Source organism: Cupressus sempervirens, chromosome 8 (genome assembly GCF_028749045.1).
Source record: "Cupressus sempervirens isolate cs-2001-9-10 chromosome 8, ASM2874904v1, whole genome shotgun sequence".
Lineage (NCBI taxonomy): Eukaryota > Viridiplantae > Streptophyta > Pinopsida > Cupressales > Cupressaceae > Cupressus > Cupressus sempervirens.
Window position 1 is genome coordinate 119,464,924 of NC_143125.1, and position 13,530 is coordinate 119,478,453.

Sequence of the window (13,530 nt, forward strand, 5' to 3'; positions counted from 1 at the left end):
ATAGGTGCATCACACCGTAACTTTGAAACTCCTGATCTTGGAATTGAATCATCAATGGCATTAGCTTTGGATGTGTGGATGAACCCTAGTGACACCCTTTTTCTAGCTACAGAGAGCCTCCATCATTCACAACCACCCCGTACCGAAGAGTCTCCAAGGTGCTCTAACTGTGTTTCGAGGTCGATATTCCAAGGGTCGTAACTCAAATCTTGTGGGGGCTATCAATGAAAAGTAAAATGCTATATAATGTTCATGTCGAGGCCTACAAAAGCCTATCTCATTTCAAAGGTTCTCTAAGTGTGTTTGGGCGAGTGAACCATAGTGACATCTTAAGGGATTGCAGAGATTATTTCAACTTAAACATATGTGGTAGCATTTCAAATTAGACATTGCATCAAAATTTGTTAATGAAGGTAGTTAAAATATTAGTCACAAATTATTGCATTTGAATCAAATATAAAAAACATGATCAAAATGAATGATATTCTATAAACATGAACAATACACATGATCCACGATAAATTGAACAATAATATACTAAATTAATACATATATCATTGTGCACATAAATGAAAAATAAAATCAAAATACATGTATCCATAGAAAAATTACACAAATATATATCAAAATTCATGTATCCATAGACAAATTACTCAAATATATATCAAAATACATAGATCCATATACAAAATGTGGCTGATCATGCCATTAGAATGTGTATAATATCAATGCTTTTGTATTTAATGTGGCATATTCCATCTCAAAATGTCTCATGATGCATCCTATGACAACTATACTATCCTATGTTGCTAGTGGATGATCAAAATGCAACCTCTTTGCTACACTAGGTGGATCAGATGCCTCCTACATAAACAAAAAAGGAAAACCCAAAGTTAGACTACTAAATTTATATGATTCTTTGTATCTAACATTGAATTACTCAAATGCATAATGATCTTTTCTTTAAATTAAGATTTATAGTATTAAACTTTCATCATAAATACCTCTCTCATTGACCTCCTGTGTCGGTCATGATTCCTCTCATATGTCCTCAACAATGCTTGAACCTCGTTGATTGTGGCCTATGTATGTTCAAGTATGTTTGTTAAAGGAATCTACAACTTAAACTACAACATTATATTTCATAGCATGCTAAATTTATAAAATATAATCAAGAATTCAAACTACAACTTACCTGTGTCGATTCCTCCTCTAGATATAATGGCTACGTCAACAAAGATTCAAAATTCTTGCATCCAACCTCCTATGCACTAGGTGTTTCATATGAAATACAAAAAAATAGTTGTTAATATCATGAAAATCAATTTTGAATTTATTTATAAAAATAAGAAAAACAAAAAAATAAATGATACTTATACATACAATGGGGCTCTCACTTTGAATGGAAATGTCAACGGGTCTGTGACGTGGAATCTGCCTAGACTCATCACCAATAGCCACATCCTATACAATAAAGAATGTAATTAAATTTCATTACCACAAACATTTTACAAGAATGCATTGATATTTAATCACTTTAAAAGCACCTAATTACCTTTCCCTTGTTAATGGGTTGTGCCTCATCCCTCGCACTCTGCCCCCCATTGACAAGTGATACCTGTAAGAGAAAATAAAGATTATAAACCACATATGCTCCAATGTCAAATAAAAAAAAATTATGAGAACACAACATAATATACCATAGATGTCTCAAGGCCAAATGAAATAGTTGTTACTAAAATTTTGCACGTGTAAAATTTAAGTAGAAAGATAAAGAGAGTGCATGAATGTCATTATTTCAATCAAGAATATCTTTGTATTATTCATCAAAAGATAGATACAAATGATATTTACAACTAAGAAGTGAAATGAAAATCTAAATGTCCATGTTTTCTCACAAGAGCTGTAAGATTAGATTTCATTACAAAGAATGATCCTATCCTATTCCAGTGAAAGTACATAAAGAAATGAAATGAAATAGCATATGGGTCATAAGGAGCCAGTCATTGCCTAGTTATGACTAGTTGTTGCATACTTGTGTTATGGTTTAGTTGTTGCTCTAGCTCTACAAAGTCCAAAATCTTCCAATAAATAGAGAAAAATGAGGTAGATCATTTCGATCTAAGCAATGCCAGCTCACCTCCCGTCAAATGCAAAAGCATTTCATTCATGTTGTACTTGCATAGAACTAGAAAAGAAAAATCAACGACATTGATAGATGAAAGCAAATATTCAAAAAACTAGGCAGGATTTGTTTTGAGCTAGAAATTAGAACAAGGGAAAATCCAGTTACAAAGCGTAATATATGCAACACTTGTGATGTGTTAAATCCGAAATGTATGAGAATTTCAAACTAGAAAAAGCCCAGACAGGAAGAAGAATAAACCTAGTCACATAAAGATTATGTTTCTATGCAAGCTTTTTGTTGTCTTTAGAGAAAAAGTAGAAGGATTGGTTATTACATCAAAGTGGTAAAATAAAGAAGAAATTGTATACATTTTCAAAATGCCTTACAAAATATAATTTGAATGCTATCATACATAAGAAGAATAGATATATGAAATATATATCAGATTTGCATAGCATGAAATGGCTCAAAAACAAACTCGCATGATTTTAATCTGTAAGAGAGCTTCATGATTTAAACAAAAGCAAACAAGGCACATGACTGTTGGTTGCTAGCAAATTTGTTACAAAGAATGTTTTTTTTTCAAATTTTTTTATAAAGAAAAGGCCCTATGTTTTCTAGTAAATGCAGGAAAAGGGCAAAATGAAATAGAGAAAACATCAAAACAAAGTAGCATGGGTTTTGTGGCACTTCAAAATTCATCAAATAGATAACTTATAGTTGCAAGAGAAATGTCATGATTTGCATTGAGAAATCCAGTTCAACACTTCAAATGCTAAATAATAGCCACGTAGCTATAGAACGGTTTCAAATTTCCATTCAAAATGCTATTTAATAAGCTCCACATGAGGAAGATGTTTCAAAAAATTGTAGCAGAAATAATGGTCATTCAAGATCAAGTCAACATCAGGAGAGTTCACGGCAACAACAAAATTGAACTCCAAAAATGACACCAAGATAATAATGTGAAGACCTGGTCATGGCTACAATAGCAACATGAATAGCATTAAAAAACCTGAATCATGCCCATTAAAAGTGCAGGAGATTTCATCAATTCAAATTCTAAGCCATGAAAAAAAAGAAATCTCAAAATATAGCGGTGAAGTAGGGCTCTAAATGTGGTGTTTTAAAAGAAGAAAGCTGCTACGTTTTGAATCACAAATGACCTAGTCGCAGATGAAAAAAGACTCTAAAATGGTGTTGAGAATGCCTAGAAATTAGACATGTGAAATCCAACAAAAAATGAATAGTTCCAGTAAATTTTAATGACCATTAATGCCTAGAAATTAGGCACATTAAACTCCAAAGCGACATGAAAGATACAACAAACCAATCACAAAATCGAATAGGAATAAAGGCTAGAAGTTTCTCCATCATTTGATAAGTAGGAGATAATTTCCACAGCTAGTCAAATTGTGATATGAATATCAGGATTTAACTGTGTGATTTTTGAGTCAAACTCGATGACCCATATTTCATGAGTAGTGATTCAACATGAATCCATCTCTCATGAGAATAAATGGAACACTTAGCACTCATTGGATCTAGGTGATGCTCCATCATTGCTGGCAAGGGTTTTTTAATTTTAAAACCCTATTCTTCTTCTCTCTCGAAGAATGAAATAAAATAATGTGTTTTGGCTTTACCTTTGCCTTAGCATATTATGTTTAATTTCATAAAGATTTTGGGTCCATAATGTCCACTTTGCAAAAAAAAATTACAAGTATATACTATGGTTATTAGAAATAAAATTTATAATAATAATAATGTCTTAAAATATAGTTTTTTATATATTATATTTATTTTATTAAATACTATTGATATATTTACTTAATAAGAAATTAATTAAAATTATGTCTATTAAGTGAATTATCAATATCATTTAATAAAATAAATATAATATAAAAAACTTATTTTAAAACAATAATGTTATTATAACTTTTATCATGTCCATATATATTTGCAAAATTTAAAGCTTGATAGTTGGAACTTATAAGTTAATTGTCAAAGACATCTTAATTGCATTAGGAGAGTTGGCATTTCTAGTTGCCAAGTTTTGAAGGTCAATTTCAAAATTGTAAAGGTAGAGCTTTATTGTTGCCATGCATTTTAGAAATGGTGTTGCATTTTGAGTCCTAAATGGGGACTTTTCAGTCATTTTTGGGAAAAATGTGGAGATTTTGTTGTTCCATTTGACTTGTCACCATGTGACTATTATGGAGTAATTGTTTGACATTGATTGGAGGTTTGTTGGAGTGGTTAGAAGGCTTATTTTCAAGGGTTTCTGATTCTATCCAACTTACACTTCCTAATTTTATGGGTATGCTATTGAGTTTGGAAGTTGATATATACTTCTCATTTTCAAATGAGAGGTAGTTCTCTCTTATGAAATTTGGGCTATTAGTGATTTTTCTATCCTTTGGGCATTTTTTTGCATGATTTTGTAACTCATTTTATTATATTTAGAAGCTACCTTGGAGACAGTTTTGGCATAATTCTTATCATCTTCTTGTCATTTTCTGAATTATGTTCATGTCATTTGATAGAATTGTTTGTGAAAGCTTCATTTTCCTTTCAGTTTTTTTTCACTTTCATACCTATTCTATGGTAAGTGTATGGCATAGGTTGTAGGTTGTGTGAGTAGATGCAATGTGTTCTTCATTATGAAAGTTTATTTTGCTTTGTTGAGCAAATTATCATTTCAACCTTTATGCAAAATATTTATGTGCATTTATTTGTTAGGCAAGTCATGTGAGTTTGAAGATTATTTCATTGTTTTCAACTGTAAAAGTTCTCTGGGTATCACAAATTCTAGGTGCATCACCATAGGTTTAGTTTTTCTTTTCTGCATCTTTCTATCCCTTTCCCTCCTAAGCTTTCAAGCTTTAAATGAAGCATCTGATAGGAACTAGCCTACAAACTAGAGGTCTCACTCCATTACATGTTCCACATATAAGTGATTCCCATGTTATACCAGGATTACTGAACTCATTCAGTTCAGTATTGGGTGCAAATTTTGGTACTTAACAATAGCCAAGAGAATGACATTATCAACCCATCTGAGTTCCTCCTCAGTCATCAACTAAACATGAATGAAGATCACATACATGTCTAAGTCAATATGGGTTAAAAATTAAAATTACTCTATTATAAAGATTAACTTTAAATTGCATATGTTGAAACAAAAAAATGTATACACATATCGACACAGAAGGATTCCATGCCTCTGCATGCCCCTCCTCTCTCACGTCAATTTGTGTAGCCTTTTTACGCGCATATGGTGTATCCTCCTCAATTACAAACTAATACACAGAAAGATCACCTATGGACCCAGAAAAATATTCTTGCATATTATGCAAGTATGTGGCACACAAACATGTAATGAGCTCACTGATGATAAACTCATGGCAACATCATCATCAAGGGTAGGAAACACTGACCTAGCCTGGGATATCAATAGGCTACTCAATCTATGGATCACTCTAATAGTCTAAGAGCTAGCTTTTGTAATGATATCAGGATGTTGCACTTGAGGAGGGGGGAAGACATCAGTAGGAGGGACAAAAGCGTCAGCTTTCTTTTGCTAGGTAAAGGGTCTATCCTAAGGAGCTCCTCCTCCTGCACCCTTATTGGGCCTCATGCTCTAATAGTTCACCTTGAGGCCTAACAAAAATTCAACATACAATTTTCTAATGAAATAAAACAACACCTCTAACTTGTTGTGTGGAGGGATGTCAAAAACCATCCACCAATGATCTGAAAAGTTCGCCAGCATTGCTTCATTTGTGCACCATTTAATTGATTGTTTGGGTTTTGTGTGTTCTACTTGTTTATCAATTTTCAGGTTTGCAAAAGGTCTAACCATATTATCTTTAGTTATATTTAGGGTCATAACCTCATCATAGTCCAACCCATCATCAAACATGGCATGCATTTGGTCATGCTAGCGAAAAGGAACACTTTTTTCATTGGTAAGTGTTTCAATATTATCTACTATGGTGTTTAACATGGATAACATGGGAGCTAATGCGGGTATAGTTTTATATGTGGTTCGCAAAACCCTCAGTTCAACGAGATTTTCAATTATCAAATCTTTAATTTGAGGAGGGTTTTGGGGGGGTAGGGGATCGTTTGGTGGACAATTTCGAGGGGGTACTGGATTGTTTGGTGGAGGGTTATGAGGAACATTATTTCCTGCTTTAGTATCATTATTTGGGTCAACCATACCTATTAATTTACAAAACATATTTTGAATAAAAAACAACCTAAATTTCAACAATTTCTATTAAAAAAAACCTAATTTTTAACAAATTCAATTAAAAATAACTAATTTATAATAATATTCATTCAAAAAAAATTTACCCTTATTGTATACCCATTCTGAAATCCGATACCTAAATGGAGGTCAACATTCAAGCCAAAAAAAAAATGTAATGTAAAAAGAGCTCTTGGGTTTAAAAATAAATAAATCTATGTACAGGTTTCAGGTATCCAATTTCATATTGGATACTTGATATGATATCTGAAAAGGATTGGTCCTAACTTTATAGCTTTGGTATTAGGATTGGTGGAAAAAAGTCAGAGCAAATTTTGAAATACTTTTAGATGTTTTCAAACTCTATTTTTTTCACATCACCATTTTTTGGCACACCATGATCTTGCACATACCCTGGAAGCATATTCTACAGATGGAGGAGCTAATCAAGGAGCTGATTACACCTGTTGATGAAGATCATTAATCCTTATGAAAGGAAATCCACCAATCAGAAAATTAGAAGGACCAAGCAACAAAAGGGATGAATCTAGATTGTTGATCATGATCTAGAAGCTTTGCCAAACAACTATATAAGGAGGGTTTTAGATCCAATTCATAAGTGTGTGAGTGAGAGGAGTTTTGATACACAGTTTTGAGGTGAATCAAAGGTGAAATATAGAGGTGAATGAGAAGTGCAATGAGGATTCATTGAAGATCAATCATAGAGAGGTGATATTACATTGGATAGAGGAGATCTTTTATCAACATTGAAATGCATACCAAAGGATCAGGTACTGATATATTCTAATAGGTGTTTCAGCATTAAATATCTCAATAGAGTGGTTTTAACATCCCCTTGTAAATATCCTAATAGAGTACTCACTTAGTTGTGAGGTAAAATCCTTTAATCAAGGTAGACCTAACAGTTTTGTAAGCCTTTTACATGACCCCTCATAGGGTAGATTATTAGAAGTGATCAAACATTATAGCCTTAACAGGCAGACTTTATTGCTATAGTAGTGAAGATTTTTTACGTATCATCCCCACCATAGTATTACCTTCACCTTGGAGGGTTTCCATGTTACCAAATCTTTGTTTCAAGCATTTTATATGTTTTCAATCTTTATTCATGCAATTATATGTTAGCTTTGATGTTATGTTGAAGCACATGATTGCATTGATATAAGATTAAGATTTAATGAGGGTTTTTTATGGAGATATCAAATATGGTTCATGTTTGAAGTGTTAAAGTTTTTAGATCCTGATTCACACCCTCCTTCCCTCTTAGTATCTTACTTTCCCTATTAGATTTTAAACATATTCATGTATTTAATAGAAGCCTTCAATTATATTACCTAAATCATATGTTGCTATCAAACCATTGCACCTCATTGCGGTGCAAGTACTAGTATATTCAATGATATAAATTTGAACCTTGCATTGGTATATTGTGATGTTCAAGTTGTGTTCTTATTGCTCTTATAATCAAGATTCAAACCTCACTTGAGTGTTATTGTTGAATATTTAAATGACACTAATGTCCCTTTTTTGTGACTACACAAGTCCATAACTCTAGATCAAAAGCATTTAGTCCTATTTAGAATTAAAAATAATATGAATTTAGAAATTGAGAATTTAAATTTCAATAGTGAAATAACTAAATAATCTTCTATAACAAATTATTTTTTTCTCACACAAGAAAGAGAAACTCTAAGTGAGTTAAAGGAAGTGTCTACTAATTTATTATGGTTTGCTAAATGTTTTCTCTTTTCATCTTGATTCATATAATGTTTATTTTATTTTATTATATAGAAACTAAAATTGTTTATATCTAATAAGAAAAAATAATTTTGTAAAGTCTTCTTTTACAAATGTTATTAAAAAGAGGTAACCACAATTTTGATGTATAGCCACCGTATAAGAACATTATTTTTAGAAGGCTTACATGGAAAGTTTCATGAGGAATACATTGAAAATTCATCATAAATCAATAAATCATTTAAACTTTATTCTTAATATTTTTTTAATTGAAATAAGTAGAAGAAATTATTACATTAAAAAAGGCCACAAATATGTCACCAAAAACAAGCCAACAAAGTTGAGAGACAAAACAGATCCTTAACACTACAAGAGGCCTACCAAATTATAAATACAAAGCAATACTATTGTAGCAGCTTGAAGCAATGTTGAACCACACAATCTATATAATAAACCTATTGAGATCTAATTGAAAAGATCATTGTTGAGAGATATTATTGAAAGAGGGAGATTGTTGAAGAAGACTATGTGTTTCAATCATTGTTTTGTCACTGATGTCAAGCTTGTTGTCTATTGTTTGTTGGTAAGAGAACTGCTTATAAGATTCAAGTACTATCACTTATTTGATGGATGGAAGAGGATTTGATCAAAAGATCTAACAATAGCACCTAGGGGAAAGGTTGAGTTATGATCATGTAATGAAGTACAAGGATCAGTTAAGACAATGATGACATGATGTATTGATAATCTACTTAAGGTTACAAAGGATAGTTACACTTAGAAAGTTTAGAAGAACAAGTTACAAAAAGTTTGTCTACCAAGCTTGACTGAGTGCTTAGTAGGTGCCAAGCAAACTCAGTGCAAGCTGAGCAGAAAATTAGTTGGAGCTAAGTAAAAGTTCATTCTAGTATATGCCGAGCAAAATAGTTGATGCTGAGTAAAGTTTAGTTGATGTCGAGGACCAGTAAACTTTAGTAGGTGCCAAGTAATTTCATAGTGGATGTCAAGCAACACAGTATGTGTTGAGCATTAGAAGGTTAATAATGCCAAGCTACTGCATTATTTAAAAGATCAAAGATTTGATGAATCTGAGCTGACAAGATTATTTTCTTGGATTTTGTGAACTAGGTGGAAGATAAGGTTGATGAGTTGGTGGCACAAAATTTGAGGTAAGCCATTTTAAGGTGAATTCAAAGTGGATTCTAGGAGAAGTTTCTAGAAGAGATATGAGATATGGGGTAGATACATTGTATCCTATCTAATCCATTTGAACTCAAAAAATTGGACGATGGAAAATGAGCGGAAAAATATCTTAATTTCCTATTTATAGGAATGTCTGGTCATGAAGCAAAGTTATCATGTTCGAGAACCTAAGGGAGACAAGGAGTCAAGGGTTTTACTTCATCAAGTGATCTAAGAGAAGAGTTTGCAATGGCATGTTAAGAAAGAAGGCTTAAGGAGATGAATGCTTGAAGGGTGAATAAGCTATCAGAGTTGCAAAGTATTAAGGCCAAGTAGAATTGAGGACTAAATAGAGATCTGTAATCTGTAAGAGAAGTTGTAAGTTGTATCAGATCAAAGCTCTATTGTTACACTCTAACAATTATATTAGTCTGGCGTAAATCCTTTGGATTAAGGTTGACCTAATAGTCATTTGTAAATCCTTTAACCAGGTGGCATTCCAAGTGAATGGCCTAAAGTCCTCTAACAAGGCCCACTTCTAACAAGGTGATTGAAATCCTTTAATAGTGTCACATTTAATAGTATGTATTGTAACCTTTAACAAGGTTGGCCTTTCACAGGGCATCACTTCAAAAGAGTGAAAAAGAGTAGCATGTTACTTGTGATTTTTCCCAAATTGGGTTTCCATGTAAATCATTGTGTCAAGTGTATTGATGAATTTTTTATGTTTCATGCTTTAAAATTTCTGCAAGTTGATTTGACAGTAACCTAAAATTTTTTAGTGATTGCATAATCTTATGGATGCATGCATGAATATAAATGTTTTATGGGTTCACTAAGCTGTGAAAAGTGTTATTTATACATTTGGACCTTGGATAACTAATTCAACCCCCACCCCCCTCACCACTCCCACCCTCTCAGTTATTCTAAAGTATTCCAACAAAACCATGTTCAAACTATATAATAATCATGTTGTGGTAGCTTATAACAAAAAATATTAAACCTTTTTTGGAGTTATTTTAAACATAAATATCAACTTTGTGAAGTTGAAGCAGTTGAAGATTGATCCTAGCCTTTTCTCTTAATACATTCCTCAAGTATTTCTTCTACATCACCATTTCCCAATCCATTCCAACATCAATCAATGTTGGATATAAGACCTAAAATCCTATGCCATAACTACCTACCTCTTGTTAAGAAAAAGTTTGACCTATAGTTAAAATTGTTCAATCCAAAAAGTAGTCTTTAAAGTTCTTTTCAACATTTTCCTTGTAGTGACAAAAAAAGAAGAAGTCAACAATTAAAAAATATCTAAGTAAAGCCCTAAAATGTAGCTTCCTAGTGATTTTGATTGAGATAATTGAAAATATTTTTTGCCCGAGTATCTCCATATGCAAAACAAAATGACATTTCTAAATCCATAAACAATGACATTAACATGTAAGCCCACACTGAGAAGGGTTTCTTTTCAATTTAATTTATGTTCAAAGATGACTAGTAAGCCATTAAAAAAATAATTCCATTGATTCCTAACAAACCAAAATCCCCAAAATATATGAGTAATATTTTCAAATCTTTGACATAATGGAAAATTAAGTGGTTTGACCATGTCATGCATTTCAACTTGTCCACAATGAGTAGTTTGCAATGAAGAATCTCCCAAGCAATCAATTGTGCTTCAAATTTGACTTTTGATTTTCACATTTGAGAAAATAGTTTAGACTAAAAATATTCTTTGAACCTACACACCTTGAATCCAATTGAGACCTTAAAGGTAAATTCAAAAGTAGTTGCACATAGACATGTTTTAATAGAAAAAGTAGAAAAGGACATGATGAAAACCATAACCAATCCTTGCAAAAGTTATAATGTCCATAAGCATACATAATTTCATAATCAATTATAGTGGCACTAATAACTAAAAATAAATAAATAAAGATTATGTTTAATACTTATATTAAAATTTTCATTAACAAAACATTGTGAGAACTAACTTGTAATATGAAAAATCCCAAATATCTTGAACATTATGAAATCCCGTTTTGAAAATAGCATAAGACTATTTTGTAAAGCTTAACATAAGGGGTTAATCCTAATAGAGAATGTGATTATTCCACCAAATAGAAGATGTGGAGAAATTGAATCCATGTTGGAGTGAGTTTTCTCTCCATTTTAATAGGATACAATTATGTTTTCAAGCCTTCCATATAGATTGGAGGGAGGAGACACCTTTATTGAGAAACAAGAGGCATGAAGAAGTTTATCTAATCACTGTACATGTTTCCATCTACCCTTGATAGTGTCAAGATTAATATAGTTCCATATATGTACCATGGTTTATCCCCATGGATAGCTCTAATAATCTATTTGGTAGCCAAACAAAACCCTTGTATTATTGGATCTATTAGTCCTAAACCACCTTTACATTTAGGCTATAAACAATGTGTACATGAAGTAGATATGAACCTTATATTACCATATGATTCAGCTCAAATAAATTGACAAATGATTTTGACTAAATGAAGATAATACCCTTTTTTGAAGGCATCCAATGTGAGGAGTACTAGTGCACATGTGTATCCAGAAATATTTTTATTGATAACTTGGAATTTTTCAATCAAATTCAATAATTCATTCTCCAATTGAAAAACTTATTCTAGGCTCTGTTAAGATACCAATTCCACATGTCTTTGAGTGACACCTCAATACCAAAGGGTGTGCAAAGGTCACAAGGGCTTCACTTAGCAAACCTAAATCATAGCACATGTGTTTTTGGTATACTAAATAATCCCCCTAATTTTAAAAATAATTTCCCCAAACTTCTTCTTTCCACCCCCTCTAGTACCCAATTAATACTCCCCACACCTATTTGCCTATATAAAACTCCATCCCCCATGCCCCCAACCTAAAACACCTCCCTATCCCCCATTTAGGAAATATATTACCCCAACCCCCCTTCTTTTCCTATTTTAAACCCCCACAATATGAAGCATGTGGCATTGCATTTCCTCTTTAGCAAAGATCCCACTACTAAGGTATCTCATGATCGCCCCATGTTTAGTTTGTTTCCAATCTCAAGGAATCCAATGTGGAATAAGTCCATGTTGAATCATCCTTCTTTTGTTTTATTATGTTGTTGGCTAAATTTTTTGTAAGCCACTATAACCACAACTTACAAAATGGGAACTTTAGGCAACAGTGTAGTGAGATAAATCTCTTCTCTCAACAATAAGGGAGGCTCCCTTCTTACCATAAGTGGCTACAACAAAGATCTAATGAGAATTAAAAAAAGGGTGGTTTACTGAATCAATTCCTATTTTTTTAGAAATGATTTTATACTACCAACTACTACTTGCAATTAAAAAAACATAATCTATTGCTATGTTAATACTAGTGGTTTAAGTATTGACATAAGAACAACAATTATACTTGACTTGTGTGGTTGCTAGCAAGAACCCAAAGTCACCTACAAGAAACCTTCTTGAAACAAAATGGCGAATAGCTAATAAAGGTCAAAGCCTTTGTTCAACTATCCGAATATGAAATGATATACTAAGAAATCAAGCTCAAAGTCTTCAAATCCTAGTACTTGCACCCACTAACAACCTAGATTAATCTCGTTTAAGAAAGCTCAAAGTCTTCCAAAACCAACATCAAGCACCCAAATGCTTCTAAAGAGAGAAGTATCAAAGTTGAATGAATTAATGTAACATCAAAGACAATGATCAATTCCTTGTATCTCAACACAAAGTTTGGGAAAAACTTGCTTCTTTATTCACTTTAGAGTTTTGCAACAAGAAATGCAAAGCCTTCTAGTCACAAGCCAACCTTCTCTTATGAAGAAAAAGATGATTATTTACAATGAAATCTCCTTTTTATATAGGAAAAATGAAGAGAGAAAGATGGAGGAAAAAGTGGAACAACCTCAACCATCCATACTTATCCTAACTATCTACTTTGACTTTATTCAAAGTTGCATGCCTAATACAATTACAACTAAACTACATGAGCTGATTATAAAGGTACATATTATCTAGTATTTACAACATGAATCCTCTTTACATGTTTCCTACAACTATTATACTTAAAGCATATAAAAATTTGAAATGTTCATAAGGTCTCAACAATGTTTGTGAATTTTTGTAGTGAATTCCACACACCCTTGGTATCAAGCTCACCAATGTACTCTGCAACCATTATGATCCTT